General features: G+C 28.7%; 1 protein-coding gene across 1 annotated transcript in view; it reads right to left on the bottom strand.

The window, feature by feature from the left end:
- Positions 1 to 25,201, bottom strand: part of LOC123298003 (carbonic anhydrase-related protein 10) — a 437,349-nt gene that overhangs the window by 210,745 nt on the left and 201,403 nt on the right. The gene's annotated exons all lie outside the window — the stretch shown is intronic.

Raw genomic sequence — 25,201 nt, 5'->3', positions numbered from 1 at the left:
CCGATTTTTAAAATTATTTATCCTATAGATAGTTACAATATCAGCCAGTATCAGGTAGAAATTGCTCAGCAAAGCGGGCGGGTATCTGCTAGTAAATAGTATACACTTTAAACTAGAATTATAGAGCTTATTTCGAAAGAATTGGGGTACTTTGTTTAAATTTACCATGTGAAGAAGCGGTTAAAGACAGTGTTCTTTAGACTAGCATTGCATGGGTGATAGGAAGTAGCCGACAATAAATGTAACGGTTTCTCTAATTTCTCTTTACGATGAAAATACGATTGTTGTGCACGAAACCACTTTCGAAATTAAGTAAAAAGGAAGTAGATAAAAATAGATGTTTGAATAATGCTGAGAACAGCTATTAAAGGTCCACTATCATATAAACTGAAATATAAAAACATATAACACAAGAAACTGTACTTAGTATCATTTAACACACCCGGTATATTATAGGCTTTACCTGGATGAGTAAAATTTTAATGATTAATAACTCTATATGGAGTATGATGATATATATGTATGATGAGTTTTGATTTGATTAGTTGTTTATTCATTTATATATAGATCTCTTTAAATTGATTTATATATTACAAATTATTACGTATATTTTATGTACACATGTATGATTGTTGTTAATATTTTATGCACTATTGAATTCAATAATAAAGCTCCATCATATTATATACATATTACTAGTCACATCATATAATTATTTAGACATCATAATCAATATTATATGTGTGGTTTGATAAAGTTGACAATATTTTTAAACTAAAATGATTTGAAATAAATTTTATAGAGTAGTACTGGAGGAATACCTATTTTATATAGTAGTACCGGAGAAATTGGTACCTAGCACCTAGACTAAAAGGCAAAAAAGAGGTGCTATTTTAAGCAAACATTCTATACCGGACACCCTTTAAATTTCTGTAGGTGCAAATAACAAGTGTGAAGATTTATAGCCCTCAAAACAGGCCCTACAAGTGTGATCATCAGGTCCACAATGTTAAGGAGATGGTATTGTAATAGACACTGTACTATCAAGAGTGCACCATCCTTCTTTTCTAGAGAGTTTCAGCCGAGATTAGTCGAATGGCCAAGATGCGGTTATGTACAACCTGGCCTTTCGCATGCCCCGCGTAAGATTCCAGTAATCAAAATGAGTTTCTCGTAGCGATTTTTTGATGCGGTTAATTACAGAGCTTTTTACTAAGAGAATGTCAGGTAAAAGTATCGTTTGGGACTATCAATCTAATATACAAAACTATTCATTTCTTCTTCATCTTATCCCAATACTGAAAGTTTTTTTAATATAATTGAATAGTTTACAAAGCACAAATTGAAAAATAATCGTCAATATGCCTTTTAAGACTACGTAATGCGTAGTGCGTTACAATCATAAAAGTTTGTTTCTTTAAAAAACATTGTTCCATATATTAACTGTACACCACCAAACAAGTAATAAGAACTACACTTTACCTAAATAATATAAAGTATGTTTTCCATTAGGTGTGTCTGAACTTTAAACTAAGCTTTAACAAGTTGTATATGATATATCATGAATTTTTTTAAATAGCAATTAATGTAATTTTTTGTGATATCAGTAAAATGGCAACCGAAACTTCGCTGAGCTGCTCCATGTAATGGATATTGAGAAAATTATCATGGAAAGTCAAAATACAATGTTGAGTAACGTATGCAGATTATTTAACTTGTTTATCAGTTCGAATTTACTGCCAGGCTTAACAGGTGAATTTTTTCTCTCATATGGTAAACATTACCAAACCGGGTAAACTGATCCAGTTTTTTTTTTTAAATAAACTAAAATATTTCGTTTATGATGTGGAGACCGCTCGATTTGATGGAGTCGTCAAAAATATTATATTTTCGGAGTAAACCAGCGATAACATTTGTTGGCAATGTCCCGACTGACATATCAACACTCAGCTTATACAACTAATGATTGATGAATGAAGTTTTGACAGAATATTTATTTGATACTGAAGGTGATATTTTGGATAGACTGTTAAAAATAATTCCTCAAAATAGGAAACGAAAATTGTGTAAAGATCCGTCCTTTTTGAGTAACATTAAAAAATCAAAACCAATTAATTTGTGTAAAAAAGGAAATTTTTGTGAGGGTAAGGAAATTTTAGACTATATAACGCGGTACTGTTTGTTTTTAAAGATGAAATTGACCACCGGCGGTTAGCTGCTAGTATCAATTAAAATAACAGAAAATACACTTTAAAAACAAGATTGATATTTCATACGTAATATGTTTAATGTAACCCTACAGTTCACTCCTAATGGAAGAGTCTTAAATTTTATAGGTTGTGTCCCAATTTGCTCTTTGTTAAATTTAACCACCCACATAAGTATACACATTTAAAGGATATGCAATGTTTAAAATGAAATTTATGAAATATCTTAAAACCTCATCAAAGGAATATTTTATTATTATTATATACCTGCTATATGTAGGCAACAATACAAGTGGTAGGGATTAAATATATTCACAACATCCAACAACAGTAAGCAACAACTTGACTTCAGCCACGACCTAAGGCTCTAATAGGTAGGTAAAACTACGATGGAAATATCGTTCGAGCGTAATAAGTTAAAAGTATATACCTGGAGAGTATTTTTAAAGTATACTCATGTAGAAATTAATAGTTTATACCATATTTTAGCTTACTTAAAATAGTTAGAAACTTTTGGAATTATTGTAGAAAGATTATTCGCATAGTTCATTATAGAAAAATTGGAATTATTTAATTAGTTCAAATACATTTAGGGTGGTGCGGTTGATGCCTTCAGGATATCACCACTTATAGATAACTTTAGGTCAAATTTGAAAAAATACTAGTGAAAATTACTTAAGAATATTATCAATAATCGAATCTACAAAATTTGTTTTTTGATTTTTTTCTTGTTGTTATGGTTTTAAGACGTACCCTTTGTAACAATGAAAGAAAATTACAAAAAAAGATTGTTTCGTTTTTCGATAAAACTTACATGGTAATGGAGTAATTTCAACCCAAAAAGTATACAAATTTGATCATTTAATAATTAAATATGTGTAATAAGTGCTTTTATGTCCACGCGACTGTCTAGATATCTCGAAAAATACTCTTATCGACAAACGAGGAGACTTGTTATATTTTTTGGCTGATCATATTTACCTAAATAATTTCATTGGACGAAAAGCTGATTGGTTTTATGGTTGAAATATAAGTATCTGAGGTAAAGATTAAAGAAATTGCTCCGGAAAATGCACGAAAACGACTTCAGGTGACATCTGAGAAACAAGACGCTTCATCATCAAATGAAGTCAATTTTTGCAGTATTTGGGTGAAAACTACTCTAGACAATGAGTTGTATTCAAATGATATGTAAAAAAAATGTTTTCGATTTCTTGCAATTTTCTTTGGAAAAATCGTGAATATCATAAAAAAATTTTGTTTCAAAATTCGTTAAAAAATTTAACAGGTAGGGTTATTTTGACAAACATCTGAAATAATTTTATTTCTAAGAGGTAGAAAAACATGGAAAATATGTCGAAAAAAAATCTAATGGTTAAATGAGCTTAATTTTATGTTTTTGAGCCCTAAAAAATCTAAATAATACAAGGATAAAAAGTTATTGATTGGAAAAATGAATCTTCAATATCATCTCTTAACGGTTTTAAACGTTTTTCTTTGGACATACTTATTTTATTCTCTGCAGATATCCTCTGTTTTTTTGATACAATTATATATTGTTATTCAATGTGTGGCACTCTCACTTTTGGTTGAATTCACTTTTTCAACTTTTTTGTTAATAAATATGTTCCAAATATGAAGCTTAAATAACGTCTTTTTTCAATATAGTCCCTGTTTGATTTACAGAAAAGCTCTGCACCTCTCCCTATACGTACATTACAAGTACAAGAGTTCTTAGTAGAAAGCTTTATTATTTATTAAGAGGTTATAAAATGTAATATATGTTATGTTATAATGCAGTTACAGTGATGCCCATTCATTATTTTTATTTCGCATTACTAAAATAAATTTCAAGTGATTTGTTATATTGATAAATAAAAAAAATAGCAATTTATTTTTCTTTCATAATAAACGCCACTATCTGTAAGTTTGTCATTAAGAGTGATCGAATTTTTAATTTAAATTAAACAACTTTATGATATTAGTATTTTATAATAATTTGCCTGGATGCGTGATGCAAAAAGTAAAATTGTTCGATTTATCGTCGACTTTGTAGATACTGTTCGGCATCATCGATGACATTCAGTAATGGTCTTAAATTAATGGGGCTCCACCAAACCTCATTTTATGACATCGTTTGGAAATAGTCTGATTATTTTCTGAATTTAGCTGATTTAAAATTCCCTACAATTAGTTTACAGCCAGTTATATCGGAAATCATCGCTTGTAATAACAATAATAATAAAAGTGGGTTTAATCTCCTTTCTCAGACCACTTCCATAACACAGGCCACCCACATCACTTTTTTAAAAAATCTTTTTGTATTAATTAAACTACTACCATGATTATTTTCCCATGCCAAAAAAATGACATAGCCTTTCTAATAATCACACAGTATTTTAAAAATAAAATTTTACTATTCATGAAATGACTAACTTAATGGAAAACTCTGTATAAACACTCTTGGAATCAGTGAGAACTGGCTGCCACCATCTTTAAATAATAATAATTTACTTAAACAATCATAAACAAAGAAAAGTTTTAAATCGAGATAGAATGTAAATAAAATTATAATCTTTTTTGTTTATTCGTTTGTGTATAAAATAATTATTAAAATTATTTATATTTATTTATACATTTGTCTATATTTTATTGTATTGCAAAGAAGAAATTTGATCTATGCTATTTTCCTTGTTATTTTACAGTAATTAGTACTAAATGTTATACACTGCTTTATATTGGCCAAGGTAAAGAGAGTGCATAAATTCATATAGCTATAGGTACAACATTTTTTAGTCATTAAAATTCCTAAAAAACGCAATATAAAATATTGCACATTCGAAATACGAAATTAGTTACCGAAAACGATCTATATTAGATACTTAACCAGAAAAAGTTCTTAAAATTGTTTATATTGCTTTTAGAAATCAATCAATCAAATAAGGTACATTTTTTTAAATGACTTACTTTGTACGTTCGTGCAACGAAATATATCAAGTTTCTTGTTTGAAGATTGACTTACGCTTAGTTTTCGTAAAAAACGTTATACTTTATATTATTTAACATTATACTTATTTTCTGTCTCTGGAAGAAACAACTTTTGTGTTTGATTTTCTCTTCTTAGATATTTTATATTTTTACATGTTGTATAGCTATGGAGGAATTATTTACATACCTAATGATTCTATGAAAACTGTATACGGTATACCTAGAAGCTAACATAAATTTTTAACCGACAAAAAACGATGAACGTTCTGAATAGCATTATTTTTGTTTGATACAAATTTAAAAAATTTCGCTCACAAGTGTAAACATACAGGGAATTTCACCTCAAGTTCTGCACCGATTAAAAAATTCAGTTTGTTGCTTGAAATGGCATACTCTCCATAATTATCTCATTAAAATCAATTTAGTAGTTTTTAAGATAAGGACTAGTACATGTAAGTAAATTTGTTTATTACGTACGGAAATAGATCTGAACTAACTAAAATTCAAAAAAAAAAAAAAAAAAATTATCAAAAATGCACAAAAAGTAAAAATAGTTTTAAAAATACTGATTCCAATCAATAATTCCTATGTGAGCAAGTCGCTCATCATGCTATTAGCTAAAAATTTGTTCATGTTATCGATTTTAAAGAGTAATTGCTCACAGGGAAATTATGGATATAAAAAAAATTAAATATGTTTTGCTTTTTGTGTATTTTGCGTCGGTTCTTTTATTTCAATTTTTATACATTATAATGCAAATTCTTAAATTTAGCTGATTGCGGGGTTAAAGATTCATTTTTCATGCAAAATTTTTTTGTCTTAATAATTAGCGCAACACAATACTGAATATAACGAAAACGGCAGATTTCCCTAGCCCAGCGTAGGTATCTAATTTTACTGAAAAAAAAAACATTTATTTTTATAACAATTAATTTTGTAAATTAAAACAACAAATGTTATATTTGTATTTACTTTATTAATTTTTGCATAATCCAATTTTAAAAAAAATTTTGCAAAAGAAAAATTAATTGTTTTGTTTAACATGCATTCGATCTATCATCTTCAGAACATTCAGAACAAGTTAAAATTAAAAATTTTACAAGTTTATACCCTGTTTGCTTATTATGTAATTACAGGTAATAAAAACAACTTAACAACTTGTTCAATATTTTGTTAAAAATACATATTATTTTACCGAAACTATTTCTATTTACATTGAAGGTCAAGTGGATAAAAATTATTTAATAATTTTATTGTTTGTTTTTCAAAATTTTTTAAATATATCAGGTGTAATTTGAATAGCTATCATAAGTAAATATTGTCAGATTAATTAAATACATGTAATATGTAAGTCGTATATGGAAAGCTGAAAACATTAGTATGTGAAGATTTAAACTTGTACAACTTCCAACGACCCTGATATTGAAATGTTTATTTCTTCTTTATTTCAATAGCTGAAATAAAGAAGATGAGATAAGGTTAGTTTGGTCGTTTAACAATATATCAGGACCTTCTTTGTGTCTAAACACCTCTAGTGACTCTAGCAGGTTGAGTTTTTGTCCTTTGTCAGTGATATGTAATATTTCGAAGTTAATGTTTTTTGGTGTAATGAATAATTAATTTTATGTTTTGTCATCAATATTAATCATTCGGAACTCATATCCATTCGATTTATTCTTAGTGGGCAAAAGCCAATTGCTACTGAACTACACAAATAATCACAAGAATGTAAAAATGATACTCGCCTGTACTCGTGTGAATGCCTCATGTTGCTTTTGACTCGAGTAAAAACAACCACTTTTTCAGCGAAGTAGGGCCAAGTAAGAAGATTTAACATAAATAATGAAATGCACGAGTAGACTATTTGTAAACACAGAGAAATTATATCGCATTTAATATAAATTATTTATCAGAGTTATTACGAACCTCTATAGCTTCTTACACATAGACTATGTCTAATTTCAATTTTAATTTTATCCTATAATATAGATGATACATACAGGAAGAAAAGCTGTTAAGAGAAAAAGGTAAGCTATGTAAAATTATAATATAATAGAAAATTATTTAGGTTAAAATGTGCATTCGTGGTGTATAAATAAATACCAGTAAAATTTATATTATTTAAATAATACACCTTGAACTCACACAAAAGTATATACAATTAACCTTTTTGTACTTATTATAAATAAAATAAACTTTAATACAGTACAGTGTGCAATAAGGGAAGATTGATGTACCTTCGATCATTTTTAACATTTATGCGGTAAGAAGGCATTTTTTGGATCGTTTTTAAACTGGCGATTATATTGACATGCGGCGCTCCAATGTCGTCCTTCATGTGGCATAAATTTATAATTATATTTTCCGTCAGCGAAATTAATCGATAATAATATAATCGCAAATAATAGACCAACAAACTACAAGTTTACCATGTTACCTTTTAAATATTTCGATCATTCAAATGGAACATTTCAATAATTTTAATAATAATTTTTCAATACTTCCCAACATTAATTAACATATGGTCAATTAATGTTGGGAAGTATTGAAGTAATGTTGGGAAGGTGAGTCAATTGAAAATGTAATTCTTACCTTTGAGAGACCATTAAAGCTTTGCAAAGCGCAATTAAAGTGATTTAATGAAACCCAAGCTTAACAGAAGATCATATCATATAAAATTTACTAATACTTAGGTTGTTAAGCAATTATTTCAATGAAAGATGGTTTTATTTCAACCAGAATGTTAACTCTTGAAAAATAAAATACTTTTCAATGGAAAATAATTTTTTGCATTTGTATTTATATACACTTAAAGAGCGGATGGCATACATTTAAAGGCATTTCTTAAAATGTATATATTTTGGAATGATATGTATAAATACATAGCGCACTCGATCATAACAGTCTAAAGTATTAACCATAAAGAACTGTCTTCAGAGACTACTTCAAAGTTTGTTAGAGACTAATTAAGAAACAATTGTAACTACTATTTTTATACTATGTATATATGAAATATATCAAGGTATACTAAGTTTAGTCTCAAGTTTGAAACGCTTTTCCATCTGTCTGTCAACACGATAGCTCAAGCTGAAATTTTTATACCGTGCTCAGGGCATAAAAAGTGAGATCAAGTTCGTAAATGAGCAACATAGGTCAAGTTTTCGGTCTGTAGGACCCATTTTGTAAACCGTTCAAGATAGAACAAAAGTATAAATGTAAAAAATATTCCTTATAAAAAATTAAACTTTTGTTATTAAACATCTCGTACTTACACGATAAAAAAGTTTTTGAGGATAGTCAGTAACAGTGTGAATCGTAACGCTAGCAACAGTTATGGCAGACGAGTCAATGCAGTGTAGGCGTCGGGCACATAGTGTTTAGCGATACCCGCAATACTTCTGGTGGGTATTCAATATTGTAATGTTATTTATGCTGACATAGATACTATGTAGTAAACGCCATATATTTTTTACCATGTACGTATATGTAGCCATTGGTCAGTAGTATAGTATGTTTCTTAAATCTAAGGTACATGATTGCTCATGTGCTCAAACTCTACCACCCCAATATTTTACTTTTTATCAAAATTTACCTCCTCAACATTAATTATTATTATTAAACAGTGATTGAAGGTACAAAACACAATAACCACCTTGCAAAAAATAACCGAAAAAAGAATTCTCTTTTGAGCACATACAGGTTAACTTAGGACGACAAGGTATAATTCCTTACCTTGCAGTTACAGTGTTGTAGTCGAAGGTACAACAAGGTAGGTAGAGGTGTACCTTTTACTGTTATAATTTATTTTCATTACTTATTCTATTCCTACATTATTCAGTAGCAGTTACTACTATATAGAAGAAAATACACTGTGTTTTTGTTATAATGTTTTGTTACTTTGTTTGTGCTTGTGTACCTTTCTCCTTCTATTATTCTCTATATTGTTGAAATGCTACAGTCATTTTAAATCAGTTTATCACAGGTTGGTGCCGTCGGATTTATAAGAGTCATACAAAGAGAGTACCGAACACGGGGGTCATTATAGGAAATTATACTGTCAGATTCAATTCAATTCAATTATTTATTTTTTTTAACAATATACAAGTTTAACAATACACAAAGGGAAGAGGAAGGCATTCAGGTATCGGTGGATTGATCAAAATCAAAGAAAAGGAAATAAAACGTAGCAATTATTGCAAGGAACGTCTGCTAGATCGATACCTGGGACTTACCTTTACATTCTAATTAATGGTGGCGATGGAAATAAAAATTTAGTAGTTAATAATGTACGTTCAATTTTTCTATTTATAACATAAGATTCCAAAATGATCAATAGTTTGTGCTGATATTTTTGTAAGGCTAAAAGCTAAAATGACTGCAGTATAAATGTTGCAGAAGATTTTATGTATAAAACATTTATAAATATTTTAATCTATAACATTTGAAACTACAATAATAACTATACACAATTTTTGAAACTAAAAAGTGAGTTTTGTTATAGCATTTAAAAGTAAAATAACAATTTTTATTATTTTAATCTCGTAGAGGATTTTATCCGAATTGCCCCGATTATGGAAAGTATTATTTTTCAGGACTAGGTACGTTTCTTTCTGTGTACTGATGCATGTATTTATTGAGTACATTGTTTTCTTGGACTCTCTCTCTAGTAGACTCTACGGATTTTGATAAGTAGAATTCTGCATGAATTCTATATTATATTTCTTTATTTTGACATCTTGAATTTTGTCACCGATTATCTAATTACTATACCATGGATATAAAAAATATATCAAGGTATACTAATTTTAGTTCCAAGTTTGTAACGCTTAAAAATATTGATACTATTAGCAAAATTTTGATATAGTGATCATACAATCACCTTATTAGTCCTTTTTTGATTGTCCGTATCTCTGTCGACACAATAACTCAAAAAAAAAAAAGAAAAAAAATATCCAGCCAAAAAATTTTTATAGTGTGCTTAAGACGTAAAAAGTGAGGTCAAGTTCGTAAATGATTAACATAGGTAAACTTGGTCCTGGGTCTGTAGGACCCATCTTGTATTCCGTAAGATAGAACAAAAGTTTAAATGTAAAAAATGTTCCTTATAAAAAATAAACAACTTTTGTTTGATACGTTTTTTCGTAAACATCACTGTTTACCCGTAAACCTGTGAGGGGGCAAACTAGGTGAAAATTTTATAGTATGTATTATATAAGAATATCAGTTGTGTGGGTGTGGCTATCTAATCAACACTGTCTATACATGGTATGTCAACAAATGGCTCAATCAATTGCTTGTTTTCACTTATTTTTGATATTGTTTATATTTCACTAGATATTTTCTAGCGCCTATTTCATTATTGGCTGTTTAACTGAGACAAAAATCTCTTACTATTTAATCTCAAAAAAAATATTTCGAATACACATATAAAATCGTTAACAAAAACCGAAATTATTGATCCACTCCTAATATATTACAAACTTTTCCATTTTTTATTAAATAGAGAGTAGAATATGGAAGTATTTCTAGAAATAGTATGAAATTAAATATTTATTTATATGATACAATATTTGGTTTGATTAAACTAAAAACATTGGTTTTTATTTGAGAACGTCATGTTACAAGTAGCATGAGAATATCTAGGATCATGTATTCTTACTGTAACAAACTAATATAAGGTATAATAGCTGTATTATTATTTGGACAAGATGTGATACATAGCAGAACTAAGAAAAACGAAACAAAAGTATCTACCTACACTGTATACACCATTATTTTATTTATTTACTATACTCAGACATTACTATCTTAACAATTCACAAGGAAGAAAAGTATTTTGAAGTTAATTCACAAAGTAAGTAGTGCAGCTTAAATTTCCGTCAAAGTAAACTTTTATTATAACAGGCTAAGATAGAAGATAGTTATTTGGAAATTTGATATATTTATTTGACAAGTGGTTACAGTAAATAAAGTAAAAATTTTGATTGATAAAGTATAACATTTAAAAGGAGATTTTACGAAAATTTTATGAGGCGACAAGAACGGAATGTGTCAAATGATTTATGTGGTATAAACTTTTTCATGCGATTTAAGATTACCTGACGATTGACGGGAATGCTGATGAGTTTATAAAAATGAATCGGAACAAATTAATTAATACAAATGAAGAATACAATAAGCATTAAATATAAATTTTCTGATTTTCGAAGAAATAAATTTCGTGTAAGGCTAATTTGTACCTAGCGAAACAATACTACTAGATAAAATCTAATCAGAATGATGGTTCGGCAGATAAATGTCTCTCAGGGTAAAATATTAAAAAAATACGAAACGAAATTATAAATTAATAATTGATAGTTCAGAAAGCTCTTTAGAAAAAGTTTATCCGTACAGAAATTGTCATTTTTAATAGGAATCGAGTACAATGAGTTTTTTTGTTTGTTTTTGAAAATACAAATAAATGTTTTGTTATTAGGTAAATAGAACTGAAAAATACACACATACCAAGAAAGGAACCCAGGTCTTTTGGATGCTTATCAAGCGTCCAACAAACTTGTATATAAAAGATTTATCCTCAATTGTACGGTTGCCACTTACAAATTTACCCATATAAGGAGAACCCATAATCATGTTATAAACAGTTTTCAGTTTCCAATTGTTATGTCCCAATTTAAGCCATGGAATATAATGGAGAGCATTTTGAAGCTTATTTCTCTACCTTTTAAATGCCTGCTTATGTCTGTAAATATTTTTTATTTTTATCGAAATAAAAAGAGCCTAATTTTTCTGTTTATTGCCAAATTAATTTTCGTAATTTTTGGATCAAAATCACTATAAGAATATATTTTCCTTACATATTTCCTTATCTCTAAGAAAATTTTTAGAATTGGATGGATTTTTATGTAATGAAAAGAAACAAACAAATATTTGTAAACAGGTAATTTGTTTTCAAAGTTTTTTTTTTTTTTTTTAAATTAGTTTTAAAGACAGCGTTTCTATTTTCACACTGATGAATATTTGACGAGGGAAGTGTTAGTATAAAACTATTTTCGTATATAAACTGAAAATGAAAGATTCGAAGATATGTCAACGTCCAAAGTACATTCTAAGAGGATACCCACAGGCTAGATAAACAATAAGACGTTATTCGCGATGGTATGCATTGAACCCAAAGTCCGAAATTAAGAAGTCTATTAGTATTCAGTAAGGTGCAACAATAAATCTGAATTCAAGATTAATTTTTTCAGCGATTTCTAGATAAAATGTCGATGTGTAAACAAATTAATACCTCACAGATTTTGAAAGTGCATTAAATATCGATCTGTAGACATAAATAAATTATCAATGCCTTTTTTTGTGTCCTAACTCTATTATCAGTTCCTAATGGAAATATAAATAAGTCTGTCATATAAATGTCTTGAACGGTAACTACCCACTGGAGGTCACCCAATCGAAGTTATAGTATGTAAACTATAATTAGAAATATTAACGTAAATCTAAATCTTAAATATAGTACACTTTATCTTTTTGGTGTATTTGCCCTTTCACTATTGTCGAAGAGGTTGATCACTTGAATGTTGGGGAGCCTTTCAAGATGAGCTAAGTAACTTTCCCCGAACCTAATACAGTGAAGAATTAGGAGAAATAGGAGAAGTCTACTTTTTCATGGTAGATGGATAAAATTGGATATCTGATCATAGTTTTCAATTACTTTTGTCAATAATTATTGTCTAAAGTGTAAAAATAGTTACTTTAATATTGCGAAAAGTTTACATTTTTCAACTAACCTCGTACACTAATGTAAAACATGAATAACTGATTCTTCTACTGCGTTCTAGACTCTATGGTCTAAGTGTGTCCCAGCTCAGGACAGCCACTCTAACCTAACCTAGACTGTACAGAACTGCTTATCAAGAATAACTTTATTTCGAAAATAAATAATAAAAGAGTTTTCTGATAACTAATCATATATTACTTGCGAGGTACTGTTGTATAAACGATAACATCTGAAAGGTAGCTATTGTTACTATATACTAGAGTTATGTCTAAATTCGGTTACTTATCTAACCGTCTAGGTATAACTCAGGTGTAGACTTGGTTGGCTGGCTTCATCTACTACTTGAATATTCTGAGTGCAGTGCTAGAAGCTCGTATTCTAATATGAAATATTTAACGACATGCATTAGCCTAGAAAACGAACGCAGCTTTGTAGACAATTTTAATCAATTTAATAACTATAGTGTAGGAGAATTATTAAATATGAAAACTTTCATGATTTCAAAACAGTTGTTATTTGTAAACAAAAATTCTATGTTTCAGTACTTTTGCTATCCAGACTAATTAGAACTTCAACTAATTAGATAGATACAGGTACAGTCAACCGTAAATTCCTTCATTTGGGATTCTAAGAGGCAGAATAAAAAAAAACCTTGAAGGTATATCATTTACACACTTTTTCCTGTCTTCACAGATAAACTGGTGTTTATATATTATATACTGGATAGATTTTGATCTTACGTCAATAAACCGATTGTTTATTGGCAGTTTTTGAAAATGCATTCACATGTAAATTATTTATAAAATGAGTGGAAAGAGGTACTCATTATAGTATTATCATCAAACAGTGCTACTGTATATATGATTTACCTTGTATAGATGAAACATATATCAAGGTATACTAATTTTAGCCTCCAGTTTAAAACGCTTAGAAATATTGATGTTACGAACAAAATTTTGGTATGAGTGTTCATAAAATCAATGAATTAGCCCATTTCCGGTTGCTCATCCGTCTGTCACCACGATAACTTAAAAACGAAAAGAGATTTGAAGCTGAAGTTTTTATAGCGTGCTAAAGGTGAAAGTTTGAATTTGCAATAAAGTATAATCGAATCTTGTAAACCGTTAGAGATGGAACAAAAGTTTGAATGACAATAGAGAAATAAACAACTTTTGTTTGAAACATATTTTGCGTAAGCATCAAGACTTATCCATCGCATCCATTATTCTATTAAAGGGAATTTACAAGTGGCTTAGAACACTTTTGAAATTTTCAAAAAAAAAAAAAAAAAAAAAAAAAATGGCAGCATAATTGTGTTACAACATTTTCTATGCAGGATATTTCAACAACTTACTCAGTCAATTTTTGTTTTCACTTGTTAAAATTTAGGAAAAATAGATGACAATAAAAACAAAAAGGATGTCGCTATTAAATTGAAAGTTTTTGTTTTCGACAGGATTATATAAAGGGTCTCGACAAATGATATAGAAATACCTGTCAAAATATTATTATTGTAATTGTAACAAGACAGAATTGAAAAGAAAATGAAATCATGACTAAAATGTCAAAAAAACATTCATATCTTTTCGTATCGGATAAGATAACATTTTTTTACCTACTTTCATATGGTTTAAAAATAATTGTCATCAAGTTTACATTATTTGTTGAAGTTTATTTTTTTTATTCATTATTTTCCAAATCAAGATTTCAAGACATTTTCACATAGTTACGGCAGCCAAAAAATCATACGCTAAATAAAATAGAAAAAAATAGAATTAAAACTTCAAAAGGCCTCCATAAATAATTGCGAACCTATTCTATAAATAACTTAATGTTCTAATTTTCGTGTATGAATTAAAAAACCAGTAAAACAGTTTTTTAACCCCCGAACTAAAAAAAGGGGTGTAATAAGTTTTACCGCTATGTGTGTGTGTGTCTGTCTGTGGCATCGTAGCGCCTAAACAGATGAACCGATTTTAATTTTTTTAATTTCGTTCGAAAAGTAATTTAACAGAGAGGAGGTTCTTTAAATTTTGTAAATTTCACTTGTCCATGAAAATTTTCTTATTTTGAAACCCTTTTGCCTAATGTAATAATTTTATAAGCTTTTTTTAAAATTTCTTTCGAAACACAAGAAAATTCGTAGAAATTCATTCAATTGTACTCATATTTTATCGCTTGTGTATACAAATATAATACTGGATATTATTTTACAAATTCTCACAATAATTTCAATGTAACACATGGATCTTGTATATTATACATTATATTCATGTATATTGCATAATATTATATAATACAGAATGTGCAAACAAATTTTTCAGATGTGTACATTTGTAATGTCTAACCTTTAACTACTAAGAAAAGCTACATCGAACTATTTACTGACTAATGTTTCAGGTAAACTCATACAATGAAGGGAACAGTTTAGTAAGAAATGTAACGGTTAAACGTCAAATACATCAAAGGGAGCGGAATATCCAGATTGAAGAATTGACCTACTGTACTGACTAGTGCGAACTTGGTAAGCCCACATACAAAAAATTATAAAAAAAACTTTTGCTTCTGTTTATTTTTACAACTTTTTATTTTTGAACATCTTTTGGAAATAAATTACAGCAAAAGAAACTTTTCACAACTTTAGATCGTAAGTCAGTTAGTAGCATTCATTTTTTAATCGATTTCAAACAAAAAAGGAAGAGGTTATCAATTCGACTGTATTTTTTTTGGGTGACCCGATTTTGATGATTCTTTATCTGTTTGAAAGCTGGTTTTTCTCGTGTTTTCCTTATTCATGTTGGTCCAATTCTGACAATGGCATCCATGAATAACAACCATAAAAGTTTTAAATTTGCATTAAGTATGCACGACAAGAGGACGAATAACTCGGTATCACGCCAAGCGATTTCGATGATTTTTTTTAGTGACAAATTAGTTAGTGTACTTCTGATTCACTAAACATCACAAAATAAATAAAAAAACTTTTAACAAAAAGAAAACTCACGTCAAAAGAAAAACTTTTCTAAAACAAGTTAATATGCTCTAAAATGTAAAAAATTAACGATAATGTAATGTAGTTAAAATTATGTTATTTTCTTGGCTGACACTGACACCAAAATTAATTATCGTTATTTTTTTACTTTTTAGTGCATTTTAACTTATTTTGGTAAAGTTTTTCTCTTGAAGTCGGTGTTATTTTTGTTAAAGTTTTTTTTTTACTATACTACTTAATTCTTTAAGCAAATGCTAACGCCTTCCTCTTCCTTTCCTATATAAATCAATATAGATCACCTAAATATTTTGGAGTAACGAATACGGTATCATTTTGTTGGATACCTTTGCCATAAAATATACACACTGTATTGGAATATTATCCGTATATATTATCAAACATATAGCATATGGAGATTTGGAAGAATAAGAAAGATAAGACAACATATGCTATGAGAGAATAAGAATATTTACTAGTAGGTAGATATTATATCTAAACCGTTCAGGTTTTCTGGACACGAAAATCTAATACTAATATTATATATACAATTCAGTATATGCATGTATGTACATTTATACAATAAAGCGCTTAGAGTGAGTATGTTTGCCAAGCTGCCACTTGGTTATGAATGAGTATATTATTATTATGTGTGTACAAGCAAGCAGTTTTTCTTTTCTTTCACAGTAAGTTTTTCATTTTCGTGTTATGCAGACCATGAGCCCATAATAAACATTCATTTCAATCATAATTGAAACTATGTTCATCATTGTTGGATGTGGCTGGGCAACAAACAAGTGTTCGACATCAATAGGTTGACATATACAACGGTATATGTGAAAAAAAAAATGGTAGAAAGTTCGCAAGTATCGAAAAGCAACTCATGTTCAGACACATGTTTGTAACTAATATCAAGACCTCTTTTATAATTGCAAACTGTGGGCTCTTTTTACTATATCTTTGAACATTAAGCGGCAGACTACAGGAAAGATTCGATTTTCATGCATTCAAAAAACGAGGAACAAACAACTCGATTTCGTTTTATTCGTATTTATATATTTTCCAAATACGAGACAAAAATAATGCTAGAAAATTTGTTTCAGAATGGACTCACGGTCTATAAGTTTTCTGTTTTTGTATTGAAGAGTGAATTCTCGAGTTCAAAAAAGGTTACATGTAACCGTTTTTCTTTATATTATTTTCTTATTTCTTTTCGTTGTATTGTTTTATTGTAATGTTTGTTTGTTTTTTATTTTGGTATAAAATGTGCAAAATTTGTTCAAGACTATCTGCTTTCAATTTTTGTTACGTTTCAATTTGTAATACTCGTTTTTCAAAATGCACTAAGACATGTTGACATATTTAAAGTTTTACACTTTAAGTATGTATTGTCTTCGGTTCCACTAAAATTGAATCTTCGAACTGAAAATTGAACTGAATATTTGATGCCTAGCGCTGATTAGTTTTGATAGTCGAAAAGTTAATCACGAGATGCGCTAGCAAGGACGCATTTATCAATTTGAAATGTTTATGGTTTGTAGAGATAATTATTGGAACTGCCGATAAAAGTGAAAACTTAAAACTTTAGAATAACTGTGTTTTTTTGAATATATAAATTAATTTTAATTACTAAAAACAGAAATTTGAAATTATTGGCATATTTGCTAAATCCGGTCACGTTTGTGTGGCTTTGTCTAACAATAATTTTTAGAGGAGTTAATAAAAACAGTCTAGAAACATATTTGACATTTATATGACTTCAAAAGCACCTTCTGACGTTTATCTACAAGAACTCACGTCACCTCACCAAACACACTACTTGGACTTTGCTTTGGTCTTGTCCGATTCTAGCTGGCCCTCTTAATTTCATGCTTTCATCAATATAAAAAATTATTGCCGATATTTTAGGTCACGAAACCTAAGAATTTTGTGCTTTCTGTATTTTTTTCTTTCAATAAAAGAAAATCAATTTGTTGGTATCATGTATTTTTTTTTTGTTTGAATTAATGTATTTTCCCATTTTTTATCAAATGACACACATTATGTAAAAATATGTACGATTTACAAATTTTGCCGTTCACAACAGATATTTATATGTAATATGTAGTAGGTATTATAAAAATTGCCAATGGGTTGAATAAAATTCGTTTTTTTCAGTTTTTATTGGCGTAGAATTTTGCTACCATGTGACAAACTTATTTCTCATATTCTTCTTTTTCCACTCTATAGTAAAATTATCATCTTTTTATACCACGTATATGAAATATCCCAAGGTATACTAAGTTTGTAACGCTTAAAAACATTGATGCTATGAACAAAATTTTGGTTCAGGTGTTCATGAAATCACCTAATTGTCGTCTCTCGTCTGTCCGTCTGTCATCACGATAACTCAAAAACGAAAAAATATATCAAGTTGAAATTTTTACAGCGTGCTCAAGACGTAAAAAGTGAGGTCGAGTTTTGGGTCCGTAGGACCCATCTTGTAAACCGTTAAGGATAGAACAAAAGTTTAAATGTAAAAAATGTACCTTATAAAAAAATAATCAACCTTTGTTTGAAACATTTTTTCGTAATCATCACTGTTTACCCGTAATTGTATAGTATGTATTTAATGAGTATATCAGTTATATGTATGTGACATGTATGTATGTGTGATGTGACTAGAGTATAATCATCACCGTCTATATATGGTATTTCAACAATTTACTCAGTCAACTGTTTGTTTTCATTTGTTTTTATAATAATTTTAGTTAAAACTATCATCTTTTTGAACCGCCGCGCCGACATAAAAAGAAGGGTGTTTTTATAAGGGCGTGTCTGTCTGTGGCATCAAAGCACCTCAGTGAATAAACCGAATTTAATTTTGATTTATTAAAAGGTAATAATTTAATCGATCGGTGTTCTTTGCTATGATTCAAGCGCGAGGTTGGGGTTACACAACTAAAAAAGATGTAAGAAAAGAGAGAAAATAACTACTAGAAAAGAAGTGATGATCTTCAACAGGCTAAGATTGATCGGCTCATGATCATATTACCTTTCAAACAAATCTACACATTAGTAAATAATAATTTTCATCAAAATATCACAGTTGGAATATATCCACCATCTTGTTCCGTTATGTTTCATTCACATGGGGTAGATTTGTTATTTACAGGCTGTTTCTTGGCGGAAGATGGCTGTTGTTGATGTTTAGATACAATTTAATAAACTGCACACCTCTGTATAACATCAGGCGTTTTTTAAAACTTAAAAAAATTTCTCTTGAATGGAAAATAAAGGATGAGTTGTCGGAAATAATTTTCGTTTCCACCGATATGTGTCTTCGAATTTCGTATGTTAACGAGAAAATTATTTTTACAAAAATACATCATTTTAATAAAATATATCGTTGTTTAATTTCATAACCATATACATATTCATATCATATCTATACAAGGTTATTCGTTAATTAAAACAAATACGGATATAGAAACTCGACAGTTCTCAAAACATAGGATCGTTTGTGTTGACATGTCCATTTTGGTGTATTTGTTATTCTGATGAATTCAGTTACAAAACGCAGTACAGTATTTGGTTTATGGAATAACGTAATTGTATGAATGTGCTGGGTAAATGTATTAGTACAAGTTCATATATCAGTTGAAAATACGCTATAAATGACGTATTCACTCTGCTAGTGCAATCGTAATGGAATCTATTGCATCTGAACGTTTTAAATTTTCAATACTTTTAAACAAACTTCTGACCTGAATTCAGTTGAAAGAATATCATTTTTCTGCTACAGTGACACGAATAAGTCAATCACGTAATATTATATAATTACATATTGTAAATCTTTTTTTAGGGTTTGGTTAGGCTGGACTAGGTGTCCTCGAAGGACACACTTAGAAAAAATACCGAAAAGGAACGATCTTTCCGTCGTGCGCTTAGATAAAGAAATGAATGTAAATTCAACTCCGGTTATCTTTTAATTAGCTTGGGATTTGAAGTGAGCTCCAATTTGTTTTAAACCATTTTTGGGAGCGGAGGAGTTCAGCCTATCAGTATTGTCTTAAATGTTTTCCTCTTCAAATTAAAGATATGTTCATCACCTCTACATTTGGGCTTCCCTCTGGTTCGTAGCTCGGTCAACTTAACTCCAATGATAATGAAAGTAGTGTAATTGTGTGCTTTAATTTGTTGTCGTTGATATTTTTTTAAATTCTGACATACCGTAATCGAGTTTCGTGGATTTATTATTTTTGCTATTAAATGTTTTTTGTTGTTATTTGTCACTGCCATTCGAGCTTGGACTGTATATATATATGCATATGAATGTGGATACCACGAATGGCTAACCATTACACAATATGCACAAAATAAATATGGTCAAGTTATACATATTCTCGGTTTGGTCTGGTTTGTGTCGGTGAAAACTGTTTTGCATAAACATGAGAAATTTAAATTAGAAATTATTATTATCTTACAGATAAATAAATTATAATATACGTTATTTAATATATTACTATACTACCAATTAATATTATAGTGTACAAGATTATAGTACTTCCAAGATAACATAGTTTTTGAGTAATAAATTCGAAGCCAAGATCACTTGAAGAAGTAGTGCATTGAATCAAGACACATCTCTTCACACAAAATGAAAATTTAAATAAAATTTTTCTTTCCAAACCATTTATAGAATGATTTGAATAAAATAAACTTGAACACTAAAGCGTAATTTTCGAAGAAGTTTGAACAATGCTAAAAAGTTAAAATGTTTTTACTCGTATATTTAAGTGTTTCCGGTTTGCAAAAGCACGAAAATCGAAAGTATTTTGAGAAAAGCTTTCTTAGAAACGTATAATGTCGGTTTAGCAATCTCCAAATACAAATACATCAGATATTTTTATATACAACTAGCATGATACCCGCCCGCTTCACTGGGCTTAAAAGTAAAAACCACCGCTTTATAGCCTCCACCTCTCTTGATCTCACTTATCCCCCTTCCATAACACTCAAAGAGATTGTTTTACACAGTTAAAATATATGTACAGTTTTCAATTTTTTTTAGTGCAAAATAGTCATAATTCATTGAGTATATCAGAAAAGATATTCAAAGTCGTGATCATAGATAGAGCAGTAAAAGGTCAGATTAATCTAAATTTTTTTATTTTTTTAAATATATTTTTATAAATTATAGCTCATGGGTTATTTTGATGTATGATCTATATTGTTGTACAGTTTCATTAAAATCTATTCGCTAGTTTTTGCGGTAAAACCAAACTAACAAACAAACAAACATCCTTACTTTCACATCTCATATATAAGGATAGGGATAAGTAAAATATGTATATGGTATAAATTGTTAAACATCATAACTGTATTGCAGTCAAATGAAAAATTGAGTTTTGAATGCACATATATTCCTTGATAAATAATAAATTCAATGAGTATTTGGAGATACGATTGACGTAACAAAATTACTAGATTATGTATTATGTATAAATATGTATTGAACAAGTTTATAAAATAATTTGTAGATGTATTTGTAATACATAATAATATTTGTAAATCAACATATTGAAAAGTTTGTAACACCAAGAGTCCTAAAATAGATACTCAATTCGTGTTACTAGAAGATTAATTAAGAAGATAATCGAAGCCCATCACTGTTTATCTTTGAAAGCAGAAAAGAGGTGAGTGAAGAATTTTTTTAGTGAAAATGTCACGAAAATCTAGTTCATTCCCAGTTTAAGTTAATACATTAAGAAAATTTCAGACTCGTATATCGATATACTTTTTGAAAACCTATTTTTGGAACTTTTGGGTCAATCATAGATCACATTTGTGTTTTATCGGAATCGGAGACAAACAAAAGTTACAAGACTTTTGAAATTTTCTGAAATAAATCTTTTAAACACGTTTTTATAAGCTTGGCCTGTATAAGTATATGCATAAAACGGAATTTAAAGTAATTTTCCTCAATTTGATGATGTCTGATTGACTTAAAAATTTATACTCGTACCAAGAACCGATAACATTACCCTAGTCTCGTGGCCAGGAACAAAAGGGCAAAAAATTGAAAATGTTATCTTTGAAATTGACATTTTCATCAAATACGGATAGTTTCATGAACGGTCGTATGAGAAGCGGACAAAAGTTTTAACTAGGAGTACACAATCTTTAACCAAGCGAGTCTTAAACATTATACAATAATTTTAATTGTAATTATTAGAATTTTTTTAAGCCTAGAATTTATTTGCTTCGGAATTAGGTAGCTTTGTTTATATTTATCAGGAAATGGTCTTTTTAGGCGATTCAGGTGAATATGATGGGATTATTAGGACTTTTTAAAACACATTGTAATGTCATAATGTATACTTGAACAGATCACGGTTGTATAATATGTACATAAATATATGATGCATGAAGACATGTCGAATATGTAAAATACTTGTGATAAATTTTCATATTCGACTTTAGTAACAGTAATATTATAACTACATTCCAGAGTAAATAGTTTTCTTTCTTCAAATTATGTGAATTTCTATACCAAAATAATTATACCAATGAAATTTTATTGATGAAATCTGCCATAAAATATTTATTCAATAAACAAATTGGGTAAAAATTTTTCGAACTATTTTCGTTATTAAGGAGAGTTCGCGGCGGTTTTGAGTGTGCGGCATTTAATTTATAGGATATTCAAGCAACTAATAAAATGAGTTCAGATAAAGCTAGAAAATCACAAAGTTTCACTTTCATGATAAATCCTCTGAAATAAGCTGATGAGATTATTTTCTATTAGTAATCTGCTGATGTTTAACTTTTACTTGTGGTTTTAAATGGAAGAACGGATGATGTTGGCGCGTTTTATTCGGTGTTATTTGCATTTAGGTAAAAAAATACTGTTTTTAAGAAAATAATGAAAATCATATCGATATTGTTTCTAAATAATCTTATGACACTTTTCTCAAACGAAAACTTACCTTTTATCTTCAGCAGAATATTAGACGGATGACATTTATTATAAAAATTGTAACTATTTCAATTGTTTAAGAGGATTCAAAAAACACAAGCATTTTCTTTATAGCTAGGATAAAAAATAATAAAATTAACTTACGAGATAAAAGTTATGAAGTGTTACAACTGATTCATAAATAGTTTTACAATTTTGAAGCAACAACGGTGTGTTGTTTATTTGTGCTATGTAGTCAAATCTGGATGAATGAAATTGGGATACTTGAGACAACTCTAAAAGCAAGAGTCATTGCGAGATCGCGTCATTTTAACCCTATTAAACCTCTGAAAGTGAGAAACATGAATCTGTATAAGTGACAGTCGTTTTTCTCTCATGAAATTCTATAAGTGAGACCACTATTTACTTGTACCGCTATAAACGACAGTCGAATCTATTGAACACCTGCTTTTTAAGATTATTTGATAATTCTTGAATCCATCTTGTTTAGTTTTGGACTTTCTTTTCACACCTGTGTGTACGTCACGTTCGTACCTTACAAAACGTAGAACGACGAAATTTATAGGTAGAGCACGACAATATCTTGAACTTTCGAAAACGATGTTAATATTGATAATGGCCAGATCTAGCTTGTTTTCATTTTCAGAAAACGCTGTTTTATCCGTGTTTTCAGGAAAAACTGACATCTATTGGCGGGTTTATACATTGTACATGTGTGATATGTCAGTTTTGGTTAATATTTTTTTGGTTTGATATACATATGTCTAGGGTAACAAAATAAAGTACCGGGACATTCAAATTGGTATTTGTGTGGAGACATTTCAAACGGTTCTTATATTAGTAATAACATTTGTGTCTTTTTAACGTCATTTACTGAATAAAATATACAAAAGAACAAAATATTAATAAATGCTAAAATACAAAAGCCTATTTAAGACTATATAAGCAAACCCAAATAAAATCATAACGTCACAACGATGTTTTATGAACATTTTTTCTTGAAGTGTTTTCGATTCTCTTTTGAAAAAGTAAAACTGTACATAACTTTTAACTTATTATGAAAAATAAAAATAGTTTTTTTATAAATTTTAAATGGGATCGTTCCGTTAAAAAAAATTGTTCAAGAACTCAATTATGAGCGTACTCTTTCTGTAATGTCCCCATAAGATTCATAAAACTAACTTTGAACAATTTTTGAACACTTCTAAAATAGCGCTGATATTCCAAATCATACCATATAATAATTTTTATATTTTAATAAATGCCAATCACGTATCCAGTGAGATTTGTCTACTGGAAAATTTACTTAAATTGAGAAAGAGAGTGGATTTTCTCTGTATATTATATACTTACATTATATATTACATAAAGTATACTTTTCTATATCAAACACATTGGCGTAGAATAGTATACCATGAGTCCATAATATAGCGAAATTTTTATGATTCCACTCGTTTGCCTTTTTAGAAATTAATGAAAAGTAAGTTTGGTGACAAATATATTTGAAATAGTGGCTCCAATGTGAAATTTGTGGAAATCGAGTTTTTGATTTTAATGTTTTTCGACGTTTGTTTTGTTGAACGTATACATTGTCAAAAGGTGAAAGCATGGAATATACTTGTTAAAAACAAACCGATTATTAAACTTTTTCGACGAAATAACAATTTGATGGACGAGTCTTAGTAAAAGCTTCAATTCCTTTGAAAACAAATTAACCATTTTATCAATCCTCAGAAAGTCAGACAAAAATAATCATGAAAATTTCGATTTTTTATAGACACACGGTCTATAAGTTCGTTTGGTAGCCGAAGTACATGTTTTTTTTCTTTTTTTTTTTTTTTTTTTAAAAGTAATACATACAAGTAGAAAAATGAGTGTCTTTAATTTAATATATTCATTGTATTAAGAAAATCACAATTTTTTCCATTTTTCCTCTCATTCAATTCGTTTTTTGTTTGCTTTTCCACTTTTCACTACATTTACAATGAAATATATGGTAAATTTTTATTATTAATATCGATTTTTATTTTTTATTTTTTTTTTATATCAGAGAGATTATTAACGAATAATAAATATATGACGTGTTTTCAAACTTGTCGTGATTGCATTTTTTTTGTTAAGTAAACAAAATTGAATACTTTGAATGTTTAATGTTGATTAAAAATAATATGGAGGGATAAATAATTTTTTTTCTTTCAAAAATTATTAGCATCTTAAATAGAAAATGGATCCCAAAATCCAAATTTTTATTCAGATTAACAGTAGTTATATGTTCAATC

This window comes from Chrysoperla carnea, chromosome 4, assembly GCF_905475395.1.
Source record: "Chrysoperla carnea chromosome 4, inChrCarn1.1, whole genome shotgun sequence".
NCBI classification, from domain to species: Eukaryota; Metazoa; Arthropoda; class Insecta; order Neuroptera; family Chrysopidae; genus Chrysoperla; species Chrysoperla carnea.
The sequence above is the reverse complement of the archived record's forward strand: the minus strand, read 5'-3'. Positions and strand labels throughout refer to the sequence as shown.